This window comes from Salvia miltiorrhiza, chromosome 1, assembly GCF_028751815.1.
Source record: "Salvia miltiorrhiza cultivar Shanhuang (shh) chromosome 1, IMPLAD_Smil_shh, whole genome shotgun sequence".
Classification (NCBI taxonomy): Eukaryota; Viridiplantae; Streptophyta; class Magnoliopsida; order Lamiales; family Lamiaceae; genus Salvia; species Salvia miltiorrhiza.
This window is the reverse complement of record NC_080387.1, coordinates 15,932,756-15,948,089: the sequence shown is the minus strand read 5'-3', so window position 1 is coordinate 15,948,089 and position 15,334 is coordinate 15,932,756. Positions and strand designations below refer to the sequence as shown.

Here is a 15,334-nt window from a genome sequence, read left to right as displayed (position 1 = left end):
TAAGATTCTAATTCTCGAAAAAATCTCAATAAATGAGGATGCGTGAAATGATTATGCATGACTCATATTCCTTTAATTACATTATGAGATGCTAATCCTATTTAAGGAATTAAAGCTCGTCTTATGAGGTCGGATTATTAATCTTTAATAATCTACTCATCTTAAAATAATCTAATTCACTTACTAATTAATAATTAGTAAGTCTTAAAATCTTCTCTAATTAAACTTAATAGAATAATTATGAAGGCCCAATTAAAATAAAATAATCAAGGCCCAAAAGGAATTTAATTCGAGCCCAAATGAACAAATTCGAAGCCCAGTGCATTAATAATATTAGGCCCAACATCAATTAAATTCTAGAGCCCAACAAATGAGGCCCAAGATAATAAAATCATGAAGCCCAATAAGTGAGCCCATCATCACCCTTAAAATAATTAGTAAATTTTAATATTAATCACTAATTAAAATAATTAGGATTAATGAAGAGGCCTAAAATAATAATTCTTATTGGGTTAAATAAATAAATTTCATTGGACTTAATCAATTAAATCGTAGGAGCCCAAGTAATATAAATTCGAGACCCATTATTAATAAATAATAGGAGTCCAAGTAATATTTAATGTGGACTGGAAAGAATTAATCTTAGTCCAATAGACAATTTAATCGGCCCAAATGACGAATTAACAGCTGGGCTGAACTAAACAAATCTGAAACAGGCCCAATAGAATTAAATAAATTCCAGCCCAAGAACATTAAATAAATTCGGCCCAGATAGAAATAAAAAGATGGCCCAATGAATTAATCCCCGGCCCAACAAATAAACTGAACCAGGCCCAAGAAAAATAAAAGCCCAAAATCCTCCCCATCCCTAACCAATCGGTTTTTCTCTCTCTCTAATATTTCTCAATAATTCACGCCAACATCTCCCTTTTCTTTATTAAAGTAGATCTCTCTCTCTATCTTTATTAAAGCAAAACATTCCCCCTCTCTCTTATCTTCTCTCACGCCTCTCTATCTCTCTCACTCGATTTTTCTCTCAAAAATCAAGAAAATAAACGCTGCAACATCTCTCTCTTTCTATTCTCGCAACAATCAAGCCACCTCCTCACGAGTTCCACCGCCAACGGTTCCGGCGAGCGCCGCGTCGCCTAAAGCCGCCGAGTCAGCCGTCTGGAACTGCTGCTGCTCGCCCGGAGTCGCGGCTGCTGCTTCTCCTGTTGCAGAGCTCCGCCGACTGCTGCTGTTCGTGGAGCACCAAGGCGAGCTTCTCGCCTGAAACCGCCGACTGCTGCTGTTCATGGAGTCGCGCCGACCGCTGCTGTTCATGGAGTCGGCCTTCTGCTGTCACAAATCTGCCGTCGTCGCAGCGAGACCGGTGAGCAGCACCATCGTCCTCGCGTCCCTCTGGTAGCCTCGCGAGTCGCCGCCACTTGACGTCTCTCGGTCCGACTGAACAGGGCAGTAGCCCCGCGAGTCGCTGCTGTCGTTCTCGGGCTCCGATGAGGCCGAGGAAGTTGCCGTTGTTGCGGCTCGACTGTGCAGGGCCGCGTTCGATGCCTTTCTAAAAGCTAAGTTATTGTTCTATCTCTCTACTATTGTATTTCAATTCGTTTTGTTGCTGATGGAAATTCTCATGACTTGGTTCTAAGTACAAAGGCAGTATAAAGGTATCAATGTATGAATTAAACTATTTCTATTGAATGCTAATCATGTACGCATATGTGTTTTGCTATGTTTCTCTGTAATAAACTTCATCCTATATTTCGAATTTCTTTTATATGAAGTGAGGGAAGTGAAATGCATATATGAAGATAGTGAACTGAAAATACCTTGAATGGTTTTGTTGGTTGGTTATTGTTTGAATGAACTGATACTTGAAAATGCTTTGGCAGAGAATGATGAAGAGCAGTGCAGTCTTTCCTCTTTTTGCTAGGAACGTTTGTGGAATGGGAATGAGGAGATTATGCTTGGTGATTTCTCGATGGAAGGAGTAGATTTGTTGCTGTGATGAAGAAGGTGAATGAGGATGAATTTATACTGAACTTAAGGAGAGCTGATTAGTGTGAAAGGATGATGAATAGTACGGCTAAATTGTTGAGCGTGGTTGAAGAATTAATGAGATTAGATTTGCTGCTGACAAATTAGATTTGTCTGTTGAATACTTGAGATTTTGCTTGCTGCAATTTTTTTGACTACGTAAGAGTGAAATAAAAACTAAGCACGGGTGAGAATAGAGTGGCTGAGGGAGTATGGCGTGCTAGATTTAATACACGGAATAATATCTAAATTAATATCGTAGATTTAATTCTTCACAAGCCGGAATAAATTCACGACTCAAGAAATAAAAAAAATAGAAAATTAATTCTATTGTGATTAATAATTAACATGACTTTACTAAGTCAGTTATGAATCTGAAATAAATAATTATTGGCTTACTCAATAATTCTCATCGTGGTTTTACTCCCGCAAAGCTAACTGGCTTAGAAATAAAATAATAACCATGCTTCAATTAGAAAATAATTCAGTGTCATAAGCTGAATTTAAATCATAAATAATTACTGAGCTTGATTTACTGAAAGATGAAATAATAATTATCGTATTACTGGATTTAAATATAATAAAAGAGCGGGTTGTTACATGTTGAGCCCCCCTTTCATCTGTGGCGAATCGAAAGAAACGCCTCCTCCTGACGTGGAGGGACTACGAAAAGAGACATAACTATACCTTCCCGAGTCAGCAACCGACAGAGTCCGCCCACCTCTCCCACCACGGCCCGTAGGAAGGGGGGACGAGCAGCCAGAACCTTCTTAGGGTGGGGAGAAGGAGGACCCAGGGATCGTTGCGAACCGGAAGCCAGAGCACCAGTGAACGCCAAAGGAACCGGTTGCGAGCTCATCGGCCTGAAAAAGGAGCCCCCCAACGGGTCCGAGCCAGAGAAACCACCCTCCGCCTAGACCGCGTCAATACTTTTGTTTAAGGAGCACACAACATCAGAAGAGCTATCCACCTGAAACCCAGAAAAAACCTTGATGATACTCATATCATTTGGTCCTTTCCCGAACTCCGTCTCTAGTCCATCCTTAAGAGCCTCAAAGGAATTAGCCGTGGAGATACCCGAAGAAACAACAATAGGGGTGCGAGGAGAGTCCTCCGAAGGAACCTCCTGAGACAAGGGAAGGTTCTCCTTAGATCCCTGCGAGGCAGCAGGCAGAACAACATTCCTGCCTTCCGGCGGAACTAAAGAGAGCGTCTCTGTCCTGCTCCTGGCACGTTTACGTCTGGATCTACCCCTGCGCCGTCCGCCACGTCCACCCCCTTCCGCCCAGCCGGCTGGGCCGGGGAAGATGACTCCACATCAGAATCCGAGCAAGTTTTCCTGCAATTCTCAGTAGAGTGGCCAATAGTAGAGCAAAGGCAGCAAAACGAAGGCAACTCCTCATATTTAAACTCAATTTCAAAAGTGTCCTCATCGCATTGCACATCCAGAAAGTCAGGGATAGGCAACGCTAAATTCATTTCAACAAGAACTCTAGCAAAATAACCCACCGACGCCTTTGCCGACAAACCATCCACAAGGAGTGGAGTGCCAACATGCTTAGCAATACCAACCAAAACTTCCAGATGCCAAAATTCATGGGGTAAGTTAAAGATGCGAACCCAAACCTGTGCCGTGGATGACTCCATCTTATTGGGAACGAAGTTCGGTATCCAGGCTTGCAGGAAGAGAATGCCGACCCGAAGCCGCCGAGCAGTCTTAGCAAAAGCCACAGCAACATCCTCTGGGGTGGTGAACTTCAGGGTGAAGTAGCCCTTTCCCAACGGGATAACCTCCCAAGCCGAGGTGGGCTTCCAAACAGCGGAAAGCTCGGAGAAAAGGTCCGCAGCAAAACGTGGTGCCTCGCCTTTCTTAAGAAACATCCGACCATGAAGAGAGAATTGGAAAGTCTTGATCTGCCTTTGTCGGAAAGCCGAAGAAAGCGACAAGTAGGGGCGGTTCGATTGCGTACCAGGTTTCAGGACCGTAAAGTTATGAGTGGGAACATCGGCCGGACGTCCTGAGCCAGCTCTCAAGGATTCAGCGAAGGACCTCCATTTGGGAGGTTGATCGGGGTGTTTTCCGCCCAGTTCCGAAGAGGAAAAAGCATGGAACCCTTCGGCCTTTTGCGCTTCCACGGAGCCGGGAAAAGCCGGAAAACTGACCACAGGGAGGCCGGTCACCGCGCCGGTGACAGGACAGAAACTGCTCTGTGGGGACTGTATAGGCACCAGAGCCGCGGGAGTTCCAGAAGCTACTCCGTTTCTGCTTTGGCCAAAAGACAGCACAGGAACAGGCGCCGTTCTAGCCCCAGCGCAACCCTGAACCTTGTTGACAACCCCCTCCGGCCCCCAATCGAGAGCAGGCGCCGACGAACCCCCCATCGAGGCCCCAGCAGGGAAGGCTGGGAGCCTAACCGTAACTGGCAGCGTGGAAGAGCCGAACTGGGTTGGATCCGGTGAAAAAACCCTATTATTGTTAACCTGAGATCCCTGGGACGAGGGCGGCTCCAGAAGAACGACACTAGAGTTCGTATCCAACGCATGGCCCGATCCCGCACGGTCCCGCAGAGAGGTTGGAACCCTAGAACCGGATTGTTCCTTCCCCAATGAAGGCGGCGGAACCCAGCCTATTGTCGTAGCCGAAAATAAGCTCCAATCGAAGGAAACCTCAGCCAGATCCACAGAAGAAGCATGCCGCGTAACAGCAGACGCGACCGGCGGAGGAGCCGTTCCAGCCGATTCTACCAAGATCCTAGGGTTTTCGATAGGAAATTGAGAAACCCTAGGCTGCGCCCCCAATTGAATCGAGAGCGGGGGAAACTCGGACATCGAGAGAGCGGACATAAGGCCGACCGGAGAAAGCCAAAGCCGGCGAACTGAGCCGCCTAGGCGGCGGCCGCGGTAAACCCTACGAGAGTAGAGAGCATCAAAATCCTAATTTTTTTTCTTTTTTCTTAAAGCTTTACAAAGTAAATCAAACAAGGGATCTAAACCCTAATTACTCAAACTCGAGCAATTAAACACATCATCAAAAGCCCGGGTATTACATACCCTCTCCCTTAAACAAAATTTCATCCTGAAATTTATACCTCCTGAAAAAGTTCCGGGTACTTCTCCCGCATCTTGTCCTCAAGTTCCCACGTCGGTTCCTCGTAACCATGATGTCACTTCCTCGTAACCAATGCAATTGATTTGCTTCTCAATTGTTGGATCTTACGATCTAGAATTATCTCGGAACTTTCTTCATAACTCAAGTCTGGTTCTAAGACCATTTCCTCTTGGTAGACCACATGTTTTGGGTCGAAAACATACCTCCTCAATTGTGATACGTGGAACACGTTATGCACATTTCCAAAGCTAGGCGGCAAAGCCAACCTATATGCTACTGGACCTATCTTTTCCAGGATCTCATAAGGGCCGATAAATCTGGGTCTAAGCTTCCCTTTTACCCCAAATCTATTTATCCCTTTCGAGGGTGAAATCTTTAAGAAAACTTTGTCTCCTAACTCGAAATATAACTCTGTGCAGCGGGTATCTGCGTAAGATTTCTGTCTATCTTGCGCTTCTTTGATCCTCTGCCTTATCTTTCAGACAATCTCAATCATCTCTGCGACCGTGTTAGGTTCTAACACTTTTCTCTCACCAACTTCATCACAGTAAAGTGGTGATCTACACTTCTTTCCGTAAAGAGCTTCATATCTTTCCGTAAAGAGCTTCATACGGAGCCATACCAATAGTCGCCTGGTAACTGTTGTTATAGGAAACTCAATTAGTGGCAATACCTTCTCCCAATGTACTCCTCTATCAAGGATAGTAGTTCTTATCATATCTTCTAACGTCTAGATAGTCCTTTCTGACTGTCCATCAGTTTGGGGATGAAAGGCTGTGCTAAAATTCAACCTTGTACCCAACTCTTTCTGTAAACTCATCCAAAAGCGTGACATAAATTTTTAATCTCTATCTGAGGTGATCGACACCGGTACTCCATGCAATCTTATAACCTCGCGGACGTACAGATGTGCTAACTTATTTGATCCATACATGATTGGAATCGGTATGAAATGTGCAGATTTTGTTAGTCGATCTACAATCACCCAAATTGATGTATTTCCTCTCTGACTTGTGGGTAAAGCTGTCACAAAATCCATCGCTATGTGATCCCATTTCCACTTGGGAATCTACAACGGGTTTAACTTCCCATAGGGTCGTTGGTGTAATGTTTTCACTTGCTGACAAGCTAAGCATCGCTCTACAAACGAAGCTATGTCTTGTTTCATTCCGTCCCACCAAAATCCCTTTTTCAAATCCTGGTACATCTTTGAACCTCCAGGGTGAGCGGTGTAAGGTGTGTCATGAGCCTCACTCATGATCTTATTCTTAAGTTCATCATCGTGGGGAATGCATATTCTCCCCTCAAACAAGATAGCATTGTCTGATGCTTCTTGGTAATTCTTGAGATCTCCTGTCCTTATCCTCTCTCGTAACTTTTCCATTTTCTCGTCCTTTCTTTGTGCTTCAACCAACATTTTCCTCAAACTAGGCATCGTCGCAACAATACTCGCTATTGTCCCTGGTGGTTCTATCACCTCTATCCTTATCTTGTCAAAGTCCTTTATAAGCTTAACTTTGACGAGACTTTTCGGCTCAATGCGTCGGCTACTACATTGGCCTTTCCGGGGTGATAGTTAATGCCGTAGTCATAATCCTTCACTAATTCAAGCCATCTCCTCTGCCTCATGTTAAGATCTCTTTGCTCGAAAAAGTATTTCAAACTTTTGTGGTCCGTGAAAATCTCACATCTAACTCCGTAGAGATGATGCCTCCAAATTTTCAGGGCATGCACAATAGCTGCAAGTTCTAAATCATGCGTTGGATAATTTATCTCGTGGGGTCTAAGTTGTCGCGATGCATAGGCTATAACTCTTCATTCTTGCATCAAAACACATCCTAGCCCATTCTTTGACGCATCTGTGTAGATGGTATACTCTTTATCCATTTCTGGGACTGTCAGCACTGGTGCTGTAGTCAATCTCCTCTTGAGTTCTTGAAAACTCTCTTCACACTCCTCTGTTCAATTGTACTTAGCTTCTTTTCTAAGTAATTGGGTCATCGGTCTTGCTATCGTGAAAAATCCTTCAATAAACCTCCGATAGTAACCTGCTAAGCCTAAAAAGCTGCGAATCTCGTTAGGCGTAGTTGGGGATCTCCACTCATGTACAGCTTGTACCTTGGCGGGGTCAACCTTAATCCCTTCGGATGAAACAATATGTCCTAGAAACGTTACTTCGTTCAACCAAAATTCGCACTTGGTGAATTTGGCGAAAAGCTTCTCAGCTCTAAGCGTTTCCAACATTACTCTCAAATGTTGTTGGTGCTGTTGCTCATTCTTCGAATAGATGAGAATATCATCTATGAAAACTAGGACAAATTTATCCAGGTATTGATGGAACACTCGATTCATGATATCCATGAATACTGCTGGTGCGTTCGTCAAACCGAATGGCATAACTATGAACTCATAGTGTCCATACCTCGTTCGAAAAGTTGTCTTAGGTATATCCTCCTATCTAATTTTCAACTGGTGATAACCCGATCTCAAGTCAACTTTCGAGAAAATGTTCGCTCCTCTTAATTGATCAAACAAGTCATCTATCATTGGCAAAGGATATTTGTTCTTGAGTGTCAATTTATTCAGCTCTCGATAATCTATGCACATTCTCAACGTGCCATCATTCTTTTTGACAAAAAGGATTGGTGTTCCCCACGGGGATACACTAGGTCGGATAAAACCTAACTCGAGTAGTTCTTGTAGCTGAGTCTTCAACTCTTGTAGCTCTTTAGGTGCCATTCTGTAGGGTGCCTTCGACACTGGTGCTGAACCAGGTTCTAAGTCGATAGTGAACTCCAACTGTCTTGTTGGTGGCAATCCTGGTAAGACCTCGAGAAATACATCTCCATATTCCCTTACCACTGCTACATCTTCTAAGTTTTTACTTGATTCTCCTTCTTCATTCAAGTAAACTAGGTAAGTTTGTGCTCCTTTCTTCTTTACCAACTTCGACGCTTGAAGTGCCGAAACGATTGGAACTCTCTTCCTTCTATCTATGCCATGAAAACACATCGGTTCCTTCCCAGGTGGTTGGAAAGTTATCTTCCTCTTCTTACAGTCAATCGTGGCAAAGTTCTCTGCTTACCAATCCATCCCTAGAATAATGTCTACGTCCCACATAGGCATTAAGTGCAAGGTTCTTGCTTTCATCTTCAGTGATCCTAACTCAAGCTCTACGTTAGAAATCACATGAGAAACTGTAGTAGCTTTTCCTACAGGAGTAATTACTCTCAACTCGGGTGTAGCTCGTTTTAGTTCTAGTTTGAAGGTATCTACGCATGCTTGAGCAATAAAAGAATGTGATGCTCCTGTATCAAACAGAACTATAACTGGTACATCCAAAATCTTGCCCATACCTGTCAGGTTTCCCTGATTTTTCCCGGGCTGTTTCTGATTGAGCGCAAAGGCTCTCAATCAGAAAGATGAACAAGGAAGATAAGGGAGAAAAGGGGAACATAGTACCTGTAAACGGGGAGTGGTCGGAAGGAAGAAAAGGAACGGAGCAGATGACGGCAGGGAATCAGAAGTGGCAAGAAAAACCTTAGAGGCGCTAATTGATGCAGCCCAAGGTTCGTTTGTGCAAGACCCGGTGCATGTTCCTGTTGGTCCGGTTACAAGAGCACGAGCCAAGAAGTTCAAGGAGAGCTTGATGAGCTTAGTTCAAGAAGTGTGGGCTCAAGAGTTGATGAAGAGACCCATTGGAGATGGTGGAGTCGGCCCAAGTTTAATTAATATCATCAAGTGCGAGTGGGCCGAAGCTTGAAGATTTAATTTATTTTGAAGACTTCATTTATTTATTTCAGTCTTGTTATTTTCGCAGCCCATTAATTTAAAGGGCTTTGTTATTTTCGAATTAATAAGGGCCTTGTTTGGCAGCCTTGTGAATTTCGAAATTAGGGCTTCTTTTGCTTGTTAGTCAAGTTAGGTTTAGTCTTTACTTTGCCTATATATAAGGCTTTGTGTTGGACGAAATTTTCAGCCTACTTTTATCAATAAACTTGTGAATTTTTATTTCTCTCTTGAGAATTCCGAATTCCTCATGATTATTCCAAGACGAATTCAATTATCGACGTAACGGCGAGTCTACCATCTCTCGTCGGGTGTCATTCAGCGTCCCCGAGTTGCTGCGTCAACTTCACGTTGGGGTTTAGGGATCCGTTCGCCTAAATCATTCTGTGGGTTAGATTCAGAGGTTTTGGGATTCCATCTTTTGATCGTGTTTCAAGTCTTCCGTTTGCGTGGTGTTCGATTTGATTGGCCAGGATCATATCATTTGGCACCAGAGCCGCGTTTCGTATCCCGGTTTCATTTTCGTTTCTGTGTCAAGGGTAGAATTTTAGGGTTTCCGTTTTCTGCGTTTTAGGGTTTCTCTACGTCCGAGTTTTCTGTTCCGTTTTCTGCGTCTGATTTTGTTCTGCTGTGATTTCAATACCATAATATCTGCGTGGTCTGAATTACTCATAAACATACGACTTACACACATCCATATAAATCCATACGTCATAATTTCGTTTGGTTCCTGAATTTTTTTTTTCAGAACCTATAGTCCGTTAGGGTTGAAAAAAAATAAAAATAAAAAAATAAAATAAAATAAAAAATAAAAAAAGAGTATAGAATTTCCGAAAATTTTCTTACAGCATCTTGTTCCTATAGTTCATTGGCATCGTATAAAGCCTTTTGGGGCAGTTTCTGCGTACATTTTTTCCGGTTTTTACTTATTTCTCGTTGTGTTTTCTGGAGTCCTTGGGTAGTATAGAGCGTTTTGAGCCTATTTCTGCGTACATTTTTTTTTTCCGATTTTTGCTTATTTCTCGTGTTTTCTGGAGTCCTTGGGTAGTATAGAGCGTTTTGAGCCTATTTCTGCGCAGTACTTTTGGGTTGTTCAGTCTGCGTTTCTGATTGTCTTTTTTTCCGTTTAGGGGTTTTCCCATCCTTTCGTGTCCGTTTTGTGTTGTTGGTGTGGTCTCTTGTGGGATGTTTCGTTGAGTGCTCTCGTTGAGACAGTTTGGCAATCTCGTTGGTGCGGTTGGTTTTTGAGTTCAGTTGGTAGATTGAGGGAATTTGATTCCTTAAGAGAGAAATTGAGCGGAAAAAGGCAAGAGTGGTGAGACTATTAGAGGGAAAAATCCGTGATTTGTGTGTGATACACGAGCGCTGAGTGATTTCATCTTGAGTGATACACGAGTGTTTGTGAGGTGGTGAGGTCCTTTTATTTTGTTTCACTAACTGTTTCTTGTTTTCTGTCTGTGTCACTATGTCTAAGAAAGATGAACAGGGTGCGGATGTGAGCGATAGCCTTGTTATGGATCAACAGTTAAAACTCGTGGTGGCGGCACTTCGCTTAGAATTTAGCAAGATGCTACACTTAGAAATCGAGGGAGTGTACGACAAGATCGAACTGATGGAACAGTCTCATTCTCGAGAGACCAATTTCACACGAGGAGACCGACGCGGGCGACGAGGCCGTGGTGGTGGAGGAGGTCGATTCCACCGTCCGTATGAGGAGCATGTAGACGATACAGGATTTGAAGAAGAAGACGATGGCGGCAGAACATGGCAAGATAACAATCTGGGCAACATCAAGATGAACATTCCTCCCTTCCAAGGGAAGAATGACCCCGAATTGTATCTTGATTGGGAGAGAAAGGTGGAGCTTATGTTCGATTGCCACAACTATTCAGAGCTCAAGAAGGTGAAGTTGGCAGCGATTGAGTTCTCAGATTATGCACTTGTTTGGTGGGATCAGATGGTGACGAGTAGGAGGAGAAACAGTGAGCCACCTATTCAGACTTGGCAGGAGATGAAGGCTGTGATGAGGAAGCGTTTTGTGCTGAATCATTACTACCACGAGCTTTTCAACAAGTTGTAGACTTTGAGGCAAGGCAGTCGGAGTGTGGATGAGTATTATAAGGAGATGGAGGTTGCCATGATTCGAGCCAATGTGGTGGAGGAGCGAGAGGCGACCATGGCGAGATTCTTGACTGGTTTGCATTGGGATATTCGTGATAAGGTGGAGTTGCAGCACTACGTTGAGTTGGAGGACATGGTTCACATGGCCATAAAGATCGAGAATCAACTCAAGAGGAGGGGTAACAACAACAGCAACCAGCGCCAGAATCAGGGCAATTGGAGGCAATCACAACCATTTTCTAGTGGTTCCTCGTCAAAAGGGAATCAATGGAAAAAGGAGGCACCGTCGAGAGAGGAGAAGAAGCCGTTCGTTAGGTCCCGACCCGAGGGATCCGGTGCAGCAAATCAGGGCATTCCAGCCGTTTTCGATGGTCGAAATCGAGATAAGAAGTGCTTCAAGTGCCAAGGCTTCGGGCATATTATGAGTGACTGCCCGAACAGGAGAATTATGATCATGAGAGATGACGGCGAAGTCGTGACGGATGGTGATGAGACCGATCCTGATATGCCGAAATTGGAGGATGTAGATGATGCCGATGATGAGGAGGAGTGTGAGGAGATTTTCGCGCCCAATGGACAGCTTTTTGTAGCTAGGCGAGCCTTGAGTGTCCAAACCCAATGAGCGAGAGCAGCGGGAGAACCTCTTTCACACGAGATGTCTTATTCAAGACAAGGTATGTAGTGTGATCATTGATGGCGGGAGTTGCACGAATGTGGCTAGTAGAGCCATGGTTGAGAGATTGGGGCTGACCACGGAGAAGCATTCCAAGCTGTATCATTTGCAGTGGCTGAATGAGACAGGCGTCATCAAAGTGACGAAGCAAGTGAAGGTTCCGTTTCGCATTGGGAAGTATGAGGACGAGGTTGTGTGTGATGTGATTCCTATGCAAGCGAGCCACATCCTGTTGGGGCGACCGTGGCAGTTTGATCGTCGTGTTATTCATGATGGCTTCACCAACAAATATTCATTTGAATACAAGCAGAAAAAGGTGTCGCTTGTTCCTCTTACTCCTAAACAAGTTTATGAGGATCAAGTGCAATTGCAAAAAGAGGCGGACAAGGTGAAGTCGAAGGAGCAGCCCGTGGAGAAGAAGGAGAATGGGTTGATTCATAAGTCCTTTCTTGCTAGGGCTAGTGATTTGAAGTGGTGTGTACAGGAGGAGAGGCCGATCATGCTGTTGCGATATCAGGAGAACTTGGTTATTACTAACGATCTCTCTTCTCTACCCTCTTCTATTCGTTCTGTTTTGCAGGAGTTTGATGATGTTTTTCCCGAAGATACACCTGCCGGTTTACCACCAATTCGAGGGATTGAGCATCAGATTGACTTTGTGCCCGACCCTACACTGCCGAACCGACCAGCTTACCGAACCAATCCGAAGGAGACAAAGGAGTTGGAGAGGCAAATTGGCGAGTTATTGGCCAAAGGGCATGTGAGGGAGAGTTTGAGTCCTTGTGCGGTACCCGTTCTACTAGTACCAAAGAAGGACTCGTCTTTGAGGATGTGCTGTGATTGCCGAGCCATCAATAACATCACGGTAAAGTATCGCCATCCTATCCCTCGTTTAGATGATATGCTAGATGAGTTACATGGTTCTTGTGTCTTTTCTAAGATCGATTTGCGTAGTGGATACCATCAGATTAGGATTAAGGAAGGTGATGAATGGAAAACTGCTTTTAAGACAAAACTTGGTTTGTATGAGTGGTTAGTTATGCCTTTTGGTTTGACTAATGCGCCTAGTACGTTCATGCGTCTTATGAATCATGTTTTGCGTGCTTTCATTGGCAGATTTGTTGTTGTCTACTTTGATGATATCCTCATTTATAGCCAGAATCATGATGAGCATGTTGAACATTTGAGGTCTATTATGGATGTGCTTCGAAAGGAAAAGTTGTTTGCTAACCTTAAGAAGTGCACTTTCGGTACGGACAAGCTCGTGTTTCTTGGTTTTGTTGTTAGTGCACAGGGTGTACAGGTTGATGAGGAGAAGATACGAGCTATCCAAGAGTGGCCAACGCCGACGAACGTGGCAGCAGTTCGAAGCTTTCATGGACTTGCTAGCTTCTATAGGCGATTCGTACCTCATTTTAGCAGTGTTGCATCACCTTTGACGGAAGTCATCAAGAAGAATGTGGAGTTTAAGTGGGGCAAGGCGCAAGAGGATGCGTTTCAGCAGTTGAAATACAAATTGACCCACGCCCCGGTATTATCTCTTCCTAATTTTTCCAAATCTTTTGAGATTGAATGTGATGCTTCTGGTGTTGGTATTGGTGCAGTGTTGATGCAAGAGAGACGACCCATTGCGTACTTCAGCGAGAAGCTAAATGGGGCGACGTTGAGTTATCCCACGTATGATAAGGAGCTGTACGCATTGGTGAGAGCTTTGCAAACGTGGCAGCACTACTTGTGGCCCAATGAGTTCGTCATTCACACGGATCATGAGTCGTTGAAACACTTGAAGGGGCAGCACAAGTTGAACAAGCGGCATGCGAGGTGGATGGAGTTCATTGAGACGTTTCCCTACGTCATCAAATAAAAGCAAGGTAAAGAGAATGTTGTGGCTGACGCTCTTTCTCGGAGGTATGCCTTGATCTCTACCTTAGATGCTAAGTTGCTTGGTTTTGAGTGTATCAAGAGTTTGTATGAGCATGATAGTGATTTTGGTGAGATTTATCTAGCATGTGCGAGAGCTGCTAGTGGAGAGTATTTTAGGCATGATGACTATCTTTTTAGGAAGAATAAGTTATGTGTTCCTAAATGTTCTTTACGTGAGTTGTTATTGCTTGAGTCTCATGGTGGGGGTTTGATGGGACATTTTGGCATTGCTAAGACTTTAGCTGTTCTGCATGAGCATTTCTTTTGGCCTCATATGAAACGTGATGTTGAGAGAATTTGTGGTCGATGTGTTACATGTAAACAAGCTAAGTCTAGGGTGAGTTCCCATGGATTGTATACACCATTGCCTATTCCTACAGCACCTTGGATTGATATTTCTATGGATTTTGTGTTAGGTTTGCCTAGGACTAAGCGTGGTCGAGATTCCATCTTTGTGGTTGTTGATCGATTTTCTAAGATGGCACATTTTATTCCATGTCATAAATCTGATGATGCATCTCATGTAGCTGATCTATTCTTTAGAGAGATTGTTAGATTGCATGGCATGCCTAGGACTATTGTTTCTGATAGGGATTCGAAGTTCTTGAGCTACTTTTGGAAGACTTTGTGGTGTAAGTTGGGTACTAAACTTTTGTAATCTACTACTTGTCATCCACAAACTGATGGTCAAACAGAGGTAGTGAATAGGACTTTGTCTACTTTGCTTAGAGCTATAATCAAAAAGAACATTAAGTCTTGGGAAGATTGTTTGCCTCATGTTGAGTTTGCTTATAATCGTTCTGTTCATTCTGCTACTCAATTTTCGCCATTTGAGATTGTGTATGGATTTAATCCTTTGACTCCATTAGATTTATCTCCCTTACCTGAGCATGAGTATACTAACCTTGATGGCAAGAAAAAGGCTGATTTTGTAAAGCAGATTCATGAGAAGGCAAGGATGAATATTGTGAGGTGCACGAAGCAGTATGCCGAGCGAGCCAACCAGGGACGTCGCGAAGTAGTGTTTGAGCCCGGTGATTGGGTATGGCTGCACATGCGCAAGGAAAAGTTTCCATTGCAGCGGAGATCCAAGTTACTTCCTAGAGGCGACGGGCCATTTCAAGTGTTGGAGCGCATCAATGACAATGCCTACAAGTTGGACTTACCAGGTGAGTATAATGTGAATGCTTCTTTTAATGTGACTGATTTGAGTCCTTTTGATGTAGGTGATGCTTTGGATTTGAGGACAAATCCTCTTCAAGATGAGGGGAATGATGCAGCCCAAGGTTCGTTTGTGCAAGACCCGGTGCATGTTCCTATTGGTCCGGTTACAAGAGCACGAGCCAAGAAGTTCAAGGAGAGCTTGATGAGCTTAGTTCAAGAAGTGTGGGCTCAAGAGTTGATGAAGAGACCCATTGGAGATGGTGGAGTCGGCACAAGTTTAATTAATATCATCAAGTGCGAGTGGGCCGAAGCTTGAAGATTTAATTTATTTTGAAGACTTCATTTATTTATTTCCGTCTTGTTATTTTCGCAGCCCATTAGTTTAAAGGGCTTTGTTATTTTCGAACTAATAAGGGCCTTGTTTGGCAGCCTTGTGAATTTCGAAATTAGGGCTTCTTTTGCTTGTTAGTCAAGTTAGGTTTAGTCTTTACTTTGCCTATATATAAGGCTTTGTGTTG

At 43.7% G+C, this 15,334-nt stretch overlaps 1 pseudogene; it reads left to right on the top strand.

Moving 5' to 3' along the window:
• The first annotated feature begins 10,826 nt into the window (after positions 1-10,826).
• LOC131006727 (uncharacterized) lies at positions 10,827-15,030 on the top strand (annotated as a pseudogene).
• The last annotated feature ends 304 nt before the right edge of the window (positions 15,031-15,334 follow it).